The 17,874-nt window shown below is 30.5% G+C and overlaps 1 protein-coding gene across 1 annotated transcript in view; it reads right to left on the reverse strand.

Moving 5' to 3' along the window:
• Positions 1 to 17,874, reverse strand: part of LOC130450926 (lachesin) — a 395,900-nt gene that overhangs the window by 107,887 nt on the left and 270,139 nt on the right. The gene's annotated exons all lie outside the window — the stretch shown is intronic.

The following is a 17,874-nucleotide window of genomic DNA, read 5'->3' on the forward strand; positions in this document are numbered from 1 at the left end:
GATAACAGACAAACATGACAAAATGTTTGTGTGTTGGTGAGATGGATGATTAGCTACCCAAAGGGTTCGGTTCCCAAGAAGGATTGTAATCCCGACAAAACTTATCCAATTATATATCAAATCTTGATACTTCTTTTGATTTGTTTAAGACTTTTTCCGTTTGTATTCTAATACGTTTGTTCCATTGAAAACATGTTCTATGTGAGTAATAAAAATAAAATTGTATTACTGAGGAAGCTATATTATCAAGTGCCAAATTAAAAAGCACACATAACTTTAAAAGCAAACACCCAGCTTCTAGTAATAGAGCCAAAACTCTATTGAGTGATATATCATAGATGAGTACCAAAAAAGATAAGTCTGAGGTTAATATCAAGAATGATAAGGATTGCATACTGTTTTTTAATGCAACAGAGGTACCTGAGTTATTCAATAACTTTGTAAGCGAACCAATAGAAATAATTAACAGAAGTAAAAATAGTAAAAAAGATAATACAAAAATAAATTCCCATGAACGTTCAGCTTAAAAAAATATTGAGAAAAAAACCAAAAGACAAACATTTCACTGGAAAAGACGAAAACAGAATGTCTTAATGGTATTTCTGAAACACTGAGTTTAGTCAACTGATCGGTCACAAATGAAAATATCTAGAATATCTGAAAACGGGAATAGTAATGCCGATCCATAAGAAAAGCTCTATCAACGTGATGGATAACTGTTTGAATATTATTTTTGGATCGGCTGTTAATATTTTTGAACTGGTTTCATGTTATTATCATTTTATGAATAAAGTTAAAATTTTAGATATTGTGATCTTTTTCGAGGCATTTGATTGATAATCAAATTTTATTAATCAAACTGTAGTGTCTCATAAGGTTCTGTATTGTGACCAGTTTTAGGTACTTCTGTTAATTACGAGTTAAGCTATCTATTATCGAATTTTCATGTACCAATGTATGCAGACAACACACAATACTTGGAATAATTTTATTAACGGTGTAGAACACATGATATTCCAAAGAAATGTTCACTACTAGAGGTGAGTATTAACGATTTTGGACCGAATTATAGACGATAATATGAATTGGACATGTCATTGTAATTACCTAAAGAGCATGTTTTTGTTCCGAATCCCCAAACCGATTTTGAAGGATTCTCTACTACTATCTCTGTATAATGATCTGGTGTTATTCTTAATAAAAAATTAATATACCTATGGGGTAAACATACATTATTTGACGACTTTCGCGACTTCTGTCTCATGGAAAACTGATTTTAAGATTTAATTCAATGAAACTTTGTCCATGTATGTATTCACGTATTTCATTTTTAAATAACCAAAATAATTTTTTTAGAAAAGAGGTATGTACAATATAAATAAAAATAATAATAATAAATAAAAATTATCAATGATTTACCGCTGAATATAGAAGCCATTGATTAAGTAGAAAATATGAGGTAACAAACAATTCTATAATTGAAAAATGTGTCTACACTCTATATTGAATACTGTTTAGAGATCCAATACTCGTTTATATTAATATTGTGTTACATTGTGTTAGTATATATTTTTTTTATTTCTTTTACTCTTTACTCTACATCCACTCTTTTTTGTATGACAGCTTGACAAATCTCTTGTGTGCCTTGAGATGTGCAGATAAAGAATGGAGACCACATTACCTGTGAGCGAGAGAGAACAGAAACACATGTACACTTGCAAAACAATTTTACGATTAAAGTATTTCCAATTCAATGAAAATTGAATATATTTATTGTTTGAAAGGTATTGTCTCGGTGAAGTGGTGGGAAATTGAAAGATAAATTGACATTTTCTAATATTTGTGCGTGTATGAAAATAGAAATAGAAATATCAATAACAATCATCAAATTTACTGTTATCACTTTTACTATCACAATCGAAGATATTTTCTCCATCGGAATAATCATAGTCGAGGTTAATAATAATTGGATAAATTTCTAAATCTAGCTGATTACAAGCTGAGAAAATATTTACTTGTATGATGTCGTTGGGTTATCTATTCTAGTGGTAAAATAGACTTAAAAAATCGATGAATTCATCAACAATCGAAACGTAATGTTTGTACTTGCAACAAATTGTGTCAGGAACGCCCAAACAAGTTCAATGGGATTATGATCATTGTCTCATTGTTTCAGCGGCGTATGTAACTATTGGTTTTATCGTAGACTTGTCTTGTAGACTCTTAATTTGATTGCTCTGCATTATAGTTTTGTACTTATTACATGCCCTATATCCCGCAGGAATTCTTTGTTTTGTTTCGTTTTCTGTGTAATTTTTGTTCCAAAGTACTTAAAGGTGTCGACCACTTCGAAGATGAGGTATAATATTTGTAATATGTTGGTTATAATATGTTGGTATAATCAATCTAGTAGACCACTCTTTTGGCATTGCTTCTGTTTGGATACTCTTTCTATGATCTATGATCTTGAATATTTTGTACCTGTTATCTCCCCCATATTTTATTAGTTCATTCACTATTTCGTCTGGTCCTGCGGTTTTATTGTTTTTCAGTTAGTTTATTATGTCATTACATTCCGCTTCCGTCGGTTTTCTTCATTTTCTAGTATGGTACCATTATCACTTATATCATCTTCTTCGTAGTTATTGTCTTCTTCCGTTAATAATTTTTTGAAATACTGACACCATTCTCTTTCATTAATATTTGTTGTATTTTGTTTTATATGTTGTTTCTATATATATTGATATAATTTTACATTATTTTTATTGTCATTTTCCAATTTGTCCATACTATCGTTTGGTCATTTCATTCTCTTTGTCTTTATTATCTTTGTGCTCTCTTTTTTTAATTTTCTATATATATTATAATCATCTTATTTCATAGTTCTTAGCCATTTCATCCTAGCTTCTTGCTTCTCTTTAATTTTTATTGTACATTCCATGTCAAACTAATCACTATTTTTTCTAATATCTTTTGTACCAATGATTTTCTGCGTTGCATTTATAACACTTTTCTTAATCTCTTCCAATTCCTCATCAATAGTATCTTTTTCTTTGCTCTTTTGTACTTGCTTTTCTATCTCTTTTCCTTATTCTTCCTCCCTCCTATTCTGTAGCATTCTACTAAATCAGCTGCCAGGTCGACTTCTACCTCTATTTTCCCCATTATGAATTAGATCTTTTCTTTTATTTTTTGTTGACTGTCATTTCCCCATCTTCGATTCCTTGAATTATTATATTGTTGCGCCTCATTTCTCTCTCTACATTTTCCACTCATTCTTCTTGTTCTGCTATTATTTGATTAACCCTTTGATTTTATTGTTTTAATTCATCTATAATATTTGCATTTCTGTCTGTTTCTTCTTCCATGCTCTTGAGACTATCTTTTATCTGTAGGAACATTACTTTTATTGTTTCTATATCGTCCTTTTCATTTTTATGATTCATTTTCTTTTATTTTGTTTAACGCACTTTAACGAGCTCCGCGTCCCGTTCAGTTTCGCTAGGCACCTACTTAATGCAGCTCCCAACACTTACCCTGGCTGACAAAACTCGTCAAGCTACGTTATTGTGGTTTCATTTTGCTATTCTATTTGGATTCAGTCCGGGTCTGTATTTTTATTAGTTTGGATTTCTATTTTTATTGGTTTTTAAACAATATTCGTTTATCGCTTTTTTTGTTGATATTTATCAATATTTGGATTATAGTTATTAATTGTCCTGATTTGTTTTCTGTCTAGTTTTTCTCTTGTATTAATGTTTCGGAATTACTCACCAGTAACATTCGATAACTTGCACTTACACAAGATATTTCTGTACTTTCTGGTAATTATAGATTATTACTTTATGCATAATTTTATTTTATCACTCCCACGATGATGTAACTGTATGATGTATTAGATGCAAACTAGTTCAATCAGATTATGATCAATCAACATGATAACCATGTAAGCTAGGAGCACTGGACCATCTTATTCTAGAACTGTGTCGGCCTAATATATTTTATATTTATACTCTTATAATGTTTCACACGTCAACTTTTAGCATGTCATCCGAATTACTTCCTAACTACTCTTTCGAGACATGTTTACGACATCCGGTTTTAAGCTGCACACTGCGTTTCAGTTTTGGGATTGCCACAAATAAAATAAGTGTAGTCTATTTCGTATGAATTCCGAGCTTTCGAATACTTATGTATTCATCATCAGAGACTAAAATTATGGTAAAATTAGCATGTAAAAATATGTATTAAAGTATAACAGTATAAAATATTAGTTACATTAAATAATTGAGAATTGTTGTGTTTTAAATTTTGTTTTATCTTTTAAAAATAATATGAAATTCATAGGAATCAAGTTTTTTTATTCTGGTTGCTATTCGAATTCAATATTTATTGCCACTAAATGTTAATTCGTAAATAGAAATAATAAAAACTGTCAACGGTGAATCTGAAACACGGTGCTTGTTAGAATAAAAGCAGTTTGCTTTATTTTCGATGGGCTAGAAAATATAGTAAAACTATTGGGAAAATTAGTAGAGGAGACCGCTGTCACAAGTGACATCAAAAGTGAAGCTACAAGTATGTTCTAAAATATACCAACTTATAGTTTCAATTCTTTAATCAATTTCTGGTACGAAATCTCGAGCAATGTTGATGATGTGCAGCTCTAATAACAAGATCCTAGAATAAATTTTTATCTGCAGCCGGAATTCGAAACAAGATCTGTGAAGAGGCAATAGAAAAAGCGAAGTCTCTTTTTAAAAATTTGATATTGATAGAACAATGCGTGTAGGAAGACGCTGTAAACTGCCCGGAGAATTGGCCGGAGGAGTTGTTTTTTCCAAAGAAAGTGAAATTTCCCGTGTTATAAAAAGGATTCTTGATTGTCTCCAACCACAAATATGTACATGATTTACACGATTAAGTGACCTTATTTTCGAATTTGGATTTAAACTAGGCATTGGAAATTTATTAAATGAGGATGATATTGATAACGACGATAACGACAAAAAATCGTAAATATTCAGGTGCATTTTAAAATCCAGAGTAAAATGGAACAAAACTCTTTATCATATATTACTGCAAAATTTACTCCGCCATAGAAAGTAGATTGAACCTGACTCCATTAGAATTTCTTACTTTTATAATCTCGTAAGAAGATGTTTTTCCAATCATACGAATGACACTTCAAATATTTCTGACTTTCTTAGCCTCGATTGCTAGCTGTCAGCATTTTAAAATCAATTTTGACATATCTATGATCAACGATTGGACAAGAAATGTGGAAAGAGAAAAATCTGAAATGATCAACTTTGAGGAAATTATTGATGTGTGCTTCATCAAAAGCAAGGAAAATTTAAGCATAGTAATTATTTCCTTTACTTAATAATAATCATATTATTATAAAACATATGTATTAGACTAGAGATAATAAATATCTACTTTTTTATTGTTAAAAAACTGCGGATTTTAGAAATGTTCCTATGTAAATATGTGAAATAAATGATATGGCATCTTTTGAACTAATTCTGATGATCATATACATATCGAAAATTAGCTCGAGTCTATAACTTATTCCACTGTATTTAAAGGATAAATGTAACATATACTATCAATCTCGCTTCGCCACTGGCATCATTAATCTACTTTTAATGTATGCTTATATCCTTATCAATTTTCTTGTACACACTTACATTCTCGCTTTCATCTCTGTTCAAACTTTATTTGTTTCTTAACAAAAACTATAACAATTGAGAAATTTTTGTGATAATTTGAATGATATACGGGAATTATGTTCGATTCTTTGGAACGACAAAGCTATCCTGCTATCCTTAACTAGTTGATTTAGGCTATGCTAGCTAGTTTCGATTCACAGTTAGATGCTAGTAGCCTTGTTTATTGACACTTATGAATAAGCACAATTTAATTCGAATTATGGTAATAATAAAATATTTTGAACTCCTCTCGAGAGGTGGTTCATTTACTTCAGACATTTCTAACCAATTTGTATAGTATTTAGTTGTATTTCAATCACGATTCAGCTTTGTAATTTAATTTACTAGCCGAAACTAGTCCCCTTTAAAACAATTTCGAATACGAATATGAAAATTTACCAAAACATCGTATCAAAATAGTGAAATTACTGCTGAAATGTTAAAATACGGAGGAGAAGAGTTGCATAGAGAGTTATACAAATTAATCCAAATAATATGGGAAAAATAGAGCATGCCCCAAGAATAGAGGAAAGCACTACTATGTCCGATTGCATTGTTAGATACCTGTTATAAAGTGCTAATGAAAATACTAGGGGAGTATCAACCAGGCTTCAGAGCTAATAGGTCAACAACGGACCATATTTTCTCTCTAAAAGAATTACAGACCACCTGCTATGAATACAAGATACCACTTTATTCCTTGCTTATAGATTTTATAGATTTTAGACAGGCATATGATAAAATAAATAGGAACAATATGTATGCAGCTCTAAGCAAATTAGGCGTACCGGCAAAAATAATCAGATTAGTTAGACTAACCTCAGATAAAACAAAAAATGATATGGAAAGGGTATAAGTCCAAGGAATTTCATGTCAAAATGCACTCTGACAAGGTGAGCCGCTCTCCACTGTATTATTTAATATGTTTTTAGGAGTAATTATCCAAAATTTTAAATTAAAAAGAATTGGGACAATCTTCAATAACGGATGCCAATGTCTAGCTTTCGTAGATGACGTAGCGTTGATAGCAAAATCCAAGAAGCACTTAAAAAAAGCAGTAATAAAATTGGAAGAGGAAGCCAAAAATTCTGTACTAGAAATAAATCAAGAGAAGACAAAATATATGATCATGGGAGATACACAGAGAGAAACAGAAGATTACTTGTCTTTTAGGACAACCAGACACAAAGAGTACAATTTCGAAAGAGTTTCCAACTTTGTGTATCTAGGAGTAGTAATAGAAGACGAGGGAGTAGAAGAATTAGAACTGAAAGCCAAATTAAGGAAGAGATGGTATGACTGTGTAATGGAAGACCTAAAAAATAATAATGTTCTGAATTGGAGAGAAAAAGCTGTGAACGTAGAGGAATGGAGAAATATTGTGTAGAAAATGCAAAATGGAGGATATATAATATATAAAACTATGTAATATTGCCATTCTTGCCCTAGGCCTATTGACCTGTAGAGCATATTAATATATAGAAATAAATTATTCCTACTGAGAATATATTTGAATATTTTAGACTTTACCACTACTTTTTTAGAATAAACCGATTTTTCAGAAACGTTCTACACATAATGAATTTTTACTAATGGTGAAAAAATTTGCAAAGGAAGAGAATATATTTTCAACAAGTAAACCTCGAAATTTACGCATTATTGTTTCTCTGAGTATTTGCCCGTTACATCTCATGAATATATAACTACTCTTCAAAATGCCTCTAGAATAACTATTAATTTAGTATTTATGGTATTACATCAAACCTATTATTGAAATTTTATTAAATCAAAAAGATTTTAGTAGTTAAATCATCTAAGATACAATTAAATTATGTGCTTATCGCAAAAAAAGTTTACTGTTTACACTACCACTACACCAAAAACCCACAATTACACTGTCTGACACGCGTTTTGATAACCAAGTTATCGTCTTCAGAGACTGAGGTTGAAACAAAACTCATTAATTTGACCCACCCATTTTATAATAATTTTTTCCAACAACGGAAATAATTCCTGTGGAAAAACCTCTTCGATAGGAAATTTCACATTAATTCCTTAAGTATAAACCATAGGCTGTACGGAGCAGGCTCTTTGTTCTTATTTAAACTGTCCTTACTTTTATCAATCTCAGTACGTTAAAATGCATCCAAAAATTTATTATTGTATACTTTTTCAACAATTTGACATTATTTATATCAGTTTTATGATTATTAATGGCAACTTGCTCGGAAATACTCGATTTTTCGAACCATTTATATTTTAAATGTGCTGTGTGCTATTTAAACTGGACAATGACGGATCTCTTAGACTGCCCAACATACTTACTATCACAATAATTACAGCTAATTCGATAGATATCACTCATTTTCAAATTTGGTATTTTATCCTTAGGATTGCTCAACAATTGTTTTAATGTATTGTTGTATTTATAAACCAATTTTAAGCCCACTCCTCTAAAAATTCTTTCTAAACCTTTTGATTAAACATAATTGAAATGTACTAGAAGAAATTGTTCCTGTTGTTCATTTTAATTTTGGAAAAAGGTGGTTTCACAAAGATATTTACTAAACCTATGACGGTTAATCAACCTATCTACAATTCTCTTATAACCGTTTAGTACAGCTGATTTAAGTGAAAAAATGAATTAAACGATGTACCTAGAAACTGGACATATGTGGTATAGGATGCAATAAAAAGAATTCTTCTTACGTAAACAGTGTGTTCAGTACCATGAAATTAGCTTCATATACATGAATATTAGAAAAAACCTTTTAAAAATATTTTATGCACTACTGTCTCCCCGATACTACCTAGCTTACTACAAATTTATTGATGTTTTAGGAACGCTTTATCCCATTGTAGTTCATTATTGAATCTTGCTTTAGATAATGTCTCATAGCTATTTGCCATACTTATATCAAAACTCGTTTTGTTTAATAAGAAATATATTTGAATGGCCCATAGACATTTTTGGAATTTACAAATACTTTCTCGTATTAGTGCTTGCGTATCTTCTAGGCTAATGGTGGAATGTTGTTTTCAATTTATAAAATCAAATTTCATTCTTAACGGTGATGTACATTTGATAATATCTTCTATAGTGTCGCAGTTTTCTGATTTTTCAGTTTTAATAATCCAAGAGAAGGGTTGGACAAAATAGTGACTTTTCAATGAAACAGTCACTTTTACAGTAAACCAAATATTTTATTTCTCAATATAATCAACTGCGCATTTAATCCAGAGAGTTACTAATATTTTCTATTTATTGAAAAAAGAATATTTCCACAAAATACACTTTTGTCGCTGCCATCACTTTTACATTTATCTTCCTTTTCACCAAGCATTTTTGAATTTGCGAATAGGAAGTGATCAGATGGAGCTGGATCAGGTGAATATGATGAAAATGGAGAAATCGTAACGGCTAATATTTCTGCAACAATAGCGGACGAATGGGAAGCAAATCTACAAAATGTTATCGTTTTCTCTTTTTCTAAATAATCACTGAAAGTATACTTATCGAAACACAAAACACCGTATCTATGTTGATATTAGCCCAAAAGTTTCATCTAGTGTAACGAATCAGCAAAAAAATCACTTAGGTAACGTGTTCTTATGACCACTTTCAAAAGCGGAGAACCACTAACAAATCATTCCACAGGACATAGCACATCCAGGATAATAATTATGTTACTTTTTCTCTATATACCTCATAGTAAATCTATCAGTAGAATTTTTATAAATAAATTTAACTCTTTTAAATAGGATATCAGACGTGTGACCGCAACTAATAATATAATTACCGGAGCAGAAGTGTTATCAACCTCTGAAAAATTACTCTTCCGTCAAAAAATTCTCGTATCTAATATAATTGTCTGTTGTAGCAAATATAGCATAAATGATTAAATCCTGGATGTGGTGTGGTGTATCGTTTGCGGATCTCGGATAAAATCACAAATCCCTTCCATCCTCTTATCACTTCTATATTATATAAATTTGATAATAAAACTTTCTTAAAAACTTTTACGATATTATGCAGAAGATTTGTGATAAAAATTATACGTATAATACTCCATTTTTTCCCTACACGCAATCTCATAAGTGATTTTATCTAGTTTATAAAATTTGTATAGTCGTCTTTATATCTTTGACATTCTGAAATGTTTTTCAATTATAATTTTGACGACTTGAAAATTTCAGGCAAGTTCATTGTGACTGGTATGGTTCGGGTTTTACATACTGCTGGTGTGATTGATGAATCGTCACAATTACTGGCCAGAGAAGGATTCATTAAGTACATCTAATCTCGGAACTATACCTTAGAGCCCAAAATATTGCTGATTGCAATGTATTGTGTATTGTTAAACAGAGTTAATTTTTTTTACGTTAAAGTGTCAATAAAAAATATTGAAAAGCGTTAAATCTGGAAAAATTACCCTTGTTTGATTCACGTCACTCAATAGATATGTAACAAAACAAATCTAGAAACAGCGATTAGAAGCTTGTCCAAAACTCCCCCCATTTACTCCAATACACTTGATAATTTGTTTCTACAAAGATGTTTCAACCAAGATCTCTTCATGGCTGAATAAATAACTCACAACTAGTTCATCGATGTGGAAACTATTTTGAAGCAGAATAATAATATGTTCGGACATGTAAAATATATATGAGGTGGGAACTCACTAAGCCCAAAGTGAGGGATACGCTGACGACAGAGGTATCAACTTTTGGTAAATTTTAAATCCATTTGACTACGTCTGCAATTTTGAAATATGAAAATATATTATTTTTACTATCAGGAAATAACAATGGTAAACCATTATCGTGCCGTTAAAATTGTGTCAGACAATGCCAGAAAAATATAATTTTGACGAGATCTGTCATGGAAACATAAGTTATTTCTTATAATCTAAAGAACTTATATTAATTACACCAGAATTCTTTGCCAACTAAACTAGATTACGAGTGTTTTCTTATTGGGAATTTGGCTATGAAACACCAAAGTAGATTAAGATTTGCGGCGGTATTAAATGTTGTTATGATTAACTTCCAAATATTTTTCTAAATATTCTGATAAAGACTTGTATAAATCGAAATATGAAGTTTTCAACCTTTCAAAAATTATTGGAAAAAACAAATTTTGTATTTTTCATTCTTCTTCGTCATCGTAGTCTTATCTAGCGTTAAGTGATTCGTCTCTATCATCCATCGAACCGGATTCTGTAAAAATAAAACGTGAATTGTAAAATAAAAATTAATTGTAAACTAATTTGAACATGTACGATAAACAATACATTCTCTCATACTAGTGATTAAATCAGTCATAAAATGTTGACTACCCTCGAACCATTTAATGACAAATGTGCTGCCTTGTTCAATCCAACCGTACTCCAATGGATCCAACATTGTAGATTGCTTCTGGTTAGCCTTTTTTCAAAAAAAGTAGATATAGTGGGCTCTTAAAAGTTGTTGATAAAGCTCACTCTTACCCGGTGGTATTGACCTTGAATCAAAATTTCTACTTTTTTTGTTAAATTTATCATTGACATCTGAGGCTTTATAGCTGCTGACGAATAAATGGAACCTTCTATTATGTACGTCATTTGATTTTTTGGCATTGCATAGCTCGCAAATGGAATGCTGAATAGTGTTAAATAGCTTTTGTAGTTAGTTAAGTGTGTGTATAGTATTTAAATGAGGTAAGAGTGTAAGAGACAGCGTTTGTTAATTCACCCCACGAATAGAAATCGTATAAATAAATTGGAAATACATTACAATTCCTAGTATTTTAATTTATTAATGTATCTTTCATTATTTTATGTTCCATTAAACATCCAGATATCATATTGAGAATTCTTTAATCGTTTTCTGTTGATCTGTGTTCGTCCATATAGACTTTTACCATGATAAATATAGGTTCTAAGAAGTATGAAAAATAAAATATATCAATGGCAGATCTGGTCATATACTTATATAGTCAAACGCATATAGATAGCCACCCACGGGCTCTTATTTTATTGTGAACATTTCACAGTTTTTAATTAGGTTGCAATATCATTGTGATTGCTTTCACTTTAAATTGATATAAGAAAACATCAAAACATATCGTTTAAATTATTATTGGGAAAACCGTTGCACCTAGAAATTATTAGGAAAATATCTATCACGCTATAACAAATAATATCAAGTGCGAGTTTTATGTTTATACAAACCGATCGATTCAAATAATCGTACATAATATGTTTCCACTAAGAATTCAGCAGAAAAAATATTTTGATTTAATAATAAACAACCAAATGTAATTATATATTAAAACATAAACTGAACTTCAAGCTATTATAGAATTTTCTTAAAAGTAGCCACATATCGAACTGCTTTATATTCATACATCTGATCGCAATATTAGGTGATTATTACGGAGCTTTCTTTAATCGGGATGTGCTGGATATAATATCACGTATTATCTAAGTACTAATAGTACTAAGTTACTTGCCATATTTTGGTCAGTGCCGGATTAAGCCGGCGCGGGGACTGTAGCAAAATTCGGCCAAGGATCCCTTGGATGGTTTCAGGTTCTTTAGTTCATGGTATTAAACTCAAATGAGAGAATAAAACCGAACATATTTGTGCGTGATAATCCGGAGTGACTAAGTGTATGTAATGATATCTTTTTTTGAAATGGAATCCCTATATTTTTACAAATCAAGTTGACTTTTTCTAAAATTTGGGTAATAAATTGTTCATGATACTTAAGGAAGAGCTATTTAAGCCAATTTGCCTATGATTGATTAGCTGATTGGGGTTAAATCATGCCTGACAAGAAACTTTCCTACCCTTTTCATTTGCCACGGGGTCACAATCGTTGGTGTTACAGTAATATGTCGGAATGTAAACTAAAGTATAATTTAGTGAATCAAACATTTAACTTTAGAAACCTCAATCTGCACAAGTTTTCAATATTGCCATTGCCATTCAAATGTTGAGAACTATAATAGTTTTACAAAGTTATATAATACAATCGAACTTTCAAATAGTTTTCTATAACGTTTTCCATAAATTGATGCATAACCTGAGTGTATGCGTAAAATGTCTCTTCTCGTTAAATGCCTCACTGTCTGACCGAGATGAGCCCCCCAATTCGCGGAGCCTTCAGTATTTGCTATTATTGTTAAGATGCTAATCCGGCACTGTTTTTGGTACAGTGATGGCAAGAGCACTATGAAACAACTATTATTTTATGATCAACTATTTCGTAGAGTAATTCGTTTACAGCTTTGATTTAGTATTCCAAATAAAACGGCTGATTACGACATCGGGACATTAATCTGGATAAATCAGTTTCAGCATTTCTCAATTAATGCGCATCTTCATCAACCTCAACATTCTATTGGTTGACTCACATTATGAATCGATAAATGGACCGAATATAGTTATTACTCTGTGATATTATTTACTATATAAATAATGATATGACGAGTGGTCACAAGGTTAATTAGGCAGATTTTGAATAAATCCATAGAAGGTATCACTAGTTTAAATTCATTGAAGTTCATAGAATATTGGCTATAAACAAGAAACTGTGGTCTTACTACAAAATTTGCAGATTAAAACCTTACTAATGTTTTGAACAAATGTCAGCGGACCTTTAGTATTTCAATAGTTATTATTAGATAAAATTAGAGATAGAAATAGTGAAATATTTTTTGAAGAAAAATTGAATCAGAATAAAATATTGTACTTTTGCTATAAAATAATCTGAAATTTGTGAGATATGTGAAATGATTGCAAACATTTATCCAACAATCAATTTTAATGAGAGTTATAATCTGTGGAACCTAGTTCATATATCAAATAGAAGAAATACATGCTGAAAGCATAAAATGCAAAATGAAAAGTGATATCACGGATTACTGAAATGAAGGGCCTATATTTAGTAAAATCCAATAACGCGTATTCTCGATATACAGAAATTTGATAATAATTACTACGGTGATACGTGCTAAAGTAGTAATTTTGTTAATAACACCCAAAAATGTTATTCAGGACAATATCATTGAGGAATATGTATTATTTATTTTTGGTCACAGATTGAAATGTACTATGTATGATATTAAATCGAACAAGACACTTTGTTACAACTGTAATAATTATTTTTCTAAATTTTATTTTTAAGCAAATAAATAGTTCCATCGATAAATTATACGAAAAAAAATTAATCCTCTCATGTACACTCAGCTTCAATATATGTTGAAAATAAAATTTCGATTCTCTTGTTGCAATGAAACTGGTGCACAGCATGAACTGTGTTTATTTCCATGGAATCGAAAATTTGGTGGACGCGCCCGGCACAATCTATAATTGTTATAATTGTTACTAGTGCAATCTATCAGTGAAATCGTGAACGAATTCTTCATATGCAATATTAACTTTAATATGATTTTTTAATTTATTTATGTATCGTCGTGAGCAAGCATGCAAAGTTGGATAGAACTAGAATAGAACCTAATGGATATTCCTTAAGCTTCATGAACTTTTTCCATATTGGCTCTTGAATTTCATAGCAATGCATGTCGGGCAATATAGAATTATTGTCCTAATAAACGTTATTAGTGGGTGTACTCATGTTATATATTTTATAAGTGATTTAAGTTGTATTCATATTTGTTTTGGTGTGCCTAGGTCGATTTTCATTATATTTCGTAGCTTCTAGAAAAGAATATCATTCTTTTTCGAATTGATTGTCAACGTTTTTGCGTGTAAAATAAGAAGGATTTGGTTTTGGATAACGGGAAATAAATGAAATCCGTAAATTTGTTCTTCATAGATAGAAACATAAATAAAATAAGAGAAATACATTTTATAAACGATATAGATATATTACGGAAGTTTCTCTCCCATCATAGAATTATGATTGTGTTTTCTTTGAAATATTTTGATGTTTTTGTTAAACAGAATTCTTATGAATTTATTACAGTCAAAATTTCTTTTGTATATAAAAGCAAGTATTCTTTAAATGATTTCCTCCTGATTTTCTCGTAATAAATTGTAAACATCACTATAAAGTTTTTGTATAACCTATCAATGAAACACCTGAAACCCAATGATCCATTTATTGAATACTTTTGTAACCAGGAGATTAGGATTATTTGATTTTGTTGGTACACAAGGTAATAATTCGAGAACTTTCGCCACCTATAGAAAGTTCAAAAATATGCAGAGCAATGTCATATTCATTTAGAGACATAGTTTGTAAGCAGGCTTAAAAAAATAAAGAAAAAAAAAAGAAACCAAAAAAAGGTCCTAGGACTCGAGTCAACTATAACAGGACAACCCTCAATACTGTAACTCCGTACTTTGTAAGCAAGTGCCAAGGCGGTTTGACTATAATAAATAATTGACCTTTTTTTTAATAGTTTGTGAGGAATCGGATCAGAACTGTGAACATATTTTAGGTATCGAAAGCCATTTGGGATATTTTAAGGCATAAAAACCTCTCAAATCGTATCATATTACATAACGATTAATTTTTCAAGTTTTCTTATATACAACAAAATAGAGAAACATATAATAAATAGATAAATCAAACTTACTAGGTTTATACATTTTGTTACACATTTAATTCGATCACTAAATGAATACTGAACACTAATTTTAATCACGACTGATTTAATGATTCACATAATCCTTTTTATTTCCTCCTTATTCATGTTTTTTCTGATCTTTGCTTTGTTTACTTTCTGATTAAATGTTTTAGTTTTCAGAATTGACTATAATGATTTTGGTTACACATGACTCATCATATTTTCAAATCCTATTTTTCGATATTAAAAATTTATATTTGTTTGAGTGAATAATTTTTGCACCAAATACATTGAAAATCAAATTAATACGTGGCAAACAACTGTGCACAACATTACAACTCATTCCGACCATCCAGTCTTTCAAAATGTAATGTAAAACTTTGAAACAATGAAAAAACAAGCAGACACGAAAGTAAGCTAATGATAACTTGATAAAAAAATTTGGTGCAATAGAAATCCGCGACTTTCTATGTACACAATACATAACATATTATCCGAAAAAATGGATGGATAGGTTTTCTTATCGATAAAATCAAAATTATTAGCTCTATCATGATTTTCACGAGAAAACCTTATTCACTTCTAACAAGATTTAGATCTAGCAAATTACTTTACTTACTCAGGTAGTCTATGAACATCCTTATCCTTCCCTTGTTATTTATGAAAAATATTAAACCTAATGGCCTCCTCTTAAGCTGACAAAATTAATAATTATTTAGGATTGAGCCACCCCTATCTGAGTTAGAAGTAGATGTTTTCTGGTGGCCACCAGGATGACCCGACTACTATATGAGATTTGAAGAAAATAATAATAGGTAGTTTCATGGTTTTGCTCGATTTATGCCAAAAGAAACATCAATTTTCCATTTTTTTGAAAGGATAATGAAAATGCCCTCAAAATAAGGTATCATTCAATCCCATGTCCATGAATTTTGAGAGTTGGACTTATAAATTAATCTACTTGAAATTTTGGTACGTTTTTAAATTGACATCTTGCATGGGTAGGAATCGTAAGAAGAAAGTATTGTGAAGAGGTTTTTTGGTTTTATAAAAAAGACGAAAGATTTAATTATTGCAATAGTAGACACCAAAGTATCTTGAAGGGAACTTGAACATATTGTGAAAATAATTAATAATGAGTAGATGCGATTTAGTGAATAGGTGAAATGCCCAAATGAATATGTTTGAATTGAAATGTAGGCTTTAAATTGAACTTAATCACAAGGGGAGGTCATATTTTTCCTTCAACAAGTTCCACAGTTTATAATTTACCTTTTATTATTCGTTATTTTATTCAATCTCAACTTATTTCATCTTTCCAATACCCAAAATTTCCGAAAAACGTAGGAAAGAGAAGTATTTGGTACTTACGTCTGCCGGAAACTTTAACTTGTGGAATTTCCTTCTTTGTTCTTCGACCACTTTTGAAGCTCTAATAAATAGAGTTTAGCTGAATTTCACATGACACAATGGTTCGATTACACATTTTAAATGTTAAAATGAAAGTTCTGATAATCACAAATGGAAACTGCAGACGACGGCGCCACTATATTTTTATAGAAAACTCTTCTTTTGAAATATAAAATTCAACACAGGAACTCGACAAAAAATTTATCCTAATTTTTAAGAGTGAACTCAAAGATATTTAAATAAAGATTATTCAGCAGTTTTGCAGGTGTTCATGCAACTTATTTAGTTATGTTATTATGAAAACGACGATATTAAAATTTTGCAAATGTTCATTGATGAATGGACATAACGTGTCTAATGAACTGAGATTCCTATTTAAGCAATAAATAACTCATAGTTATTGTTGAAAATATACTAGGAAAAAAACTAATTTCAACTAAATACAGAAAATGATCATTATTCACCACATAAACGTCAAATAATAATCACATCATTAAAACTTTTTTACACGAGGTTTCATGAATAGCCGTAGGAATTTTTCAAATGTGAGATGCTGCGTTATCGTGACTCAGAATATACGAGTGCTTCATTTTAAACATATCCGTAATAAATGAGAAAAACACTTTTGATCGGTTTTGGCACAAGCGAAAGGAGTCTTTCCGAATGCCTATGCATAACCGAAAGCAATGCATGTTAGACACCCTATTCAACCATAACCTCAGTGATCCGTATGTATGAGAATTTTAGTAAGAATTACATTTTGTGCCCAAGTTTTGAGAATTATATGACTTGTTTCCTCATGTTTAAAATAACACTAGAATTTATATTAACCATCTCCTTCAATTATTCAATTCAAAAAGTTAAAGGCTGAACGAAACATTCCGTCCCATCTCGATTGCTTTTGAATGCAAGATATGATAAATAAGCGTAATGTTTTCGATTTGCTATAAAATTCTCTGCTGCATATGAAATCCCGTTGACAATTTGATATTGAAGATAGCTCGATATTCCCAAGGTTTTTATAAATATTCTTTTGCTCATTGCAATGACCTCTTTGACTATCGGAATGCCAATTGTCAAGGGCTTCGGTGGAAATTAGAAAATCAATATTGTAATTCTAGTTGATGTGATCCATAATAGCTATTTATTGCGTTTGAGACATTTCACGT

The sequence above is a fragment of the Diorhabda sublineata genome, chromosome X, assembly GCF_026230105.1.
Source record: "Diorhabda sublineata isolate icDioSubl1.1 chromosome X, icDioSubl1.1, whole genome shotgun sequence".
NCBI lineage: Eukaryota > Metazoa > Arthropoda > Insecta > Coleoptera > Chrysomelidae > Diorhabda > Diorhabda sublineata.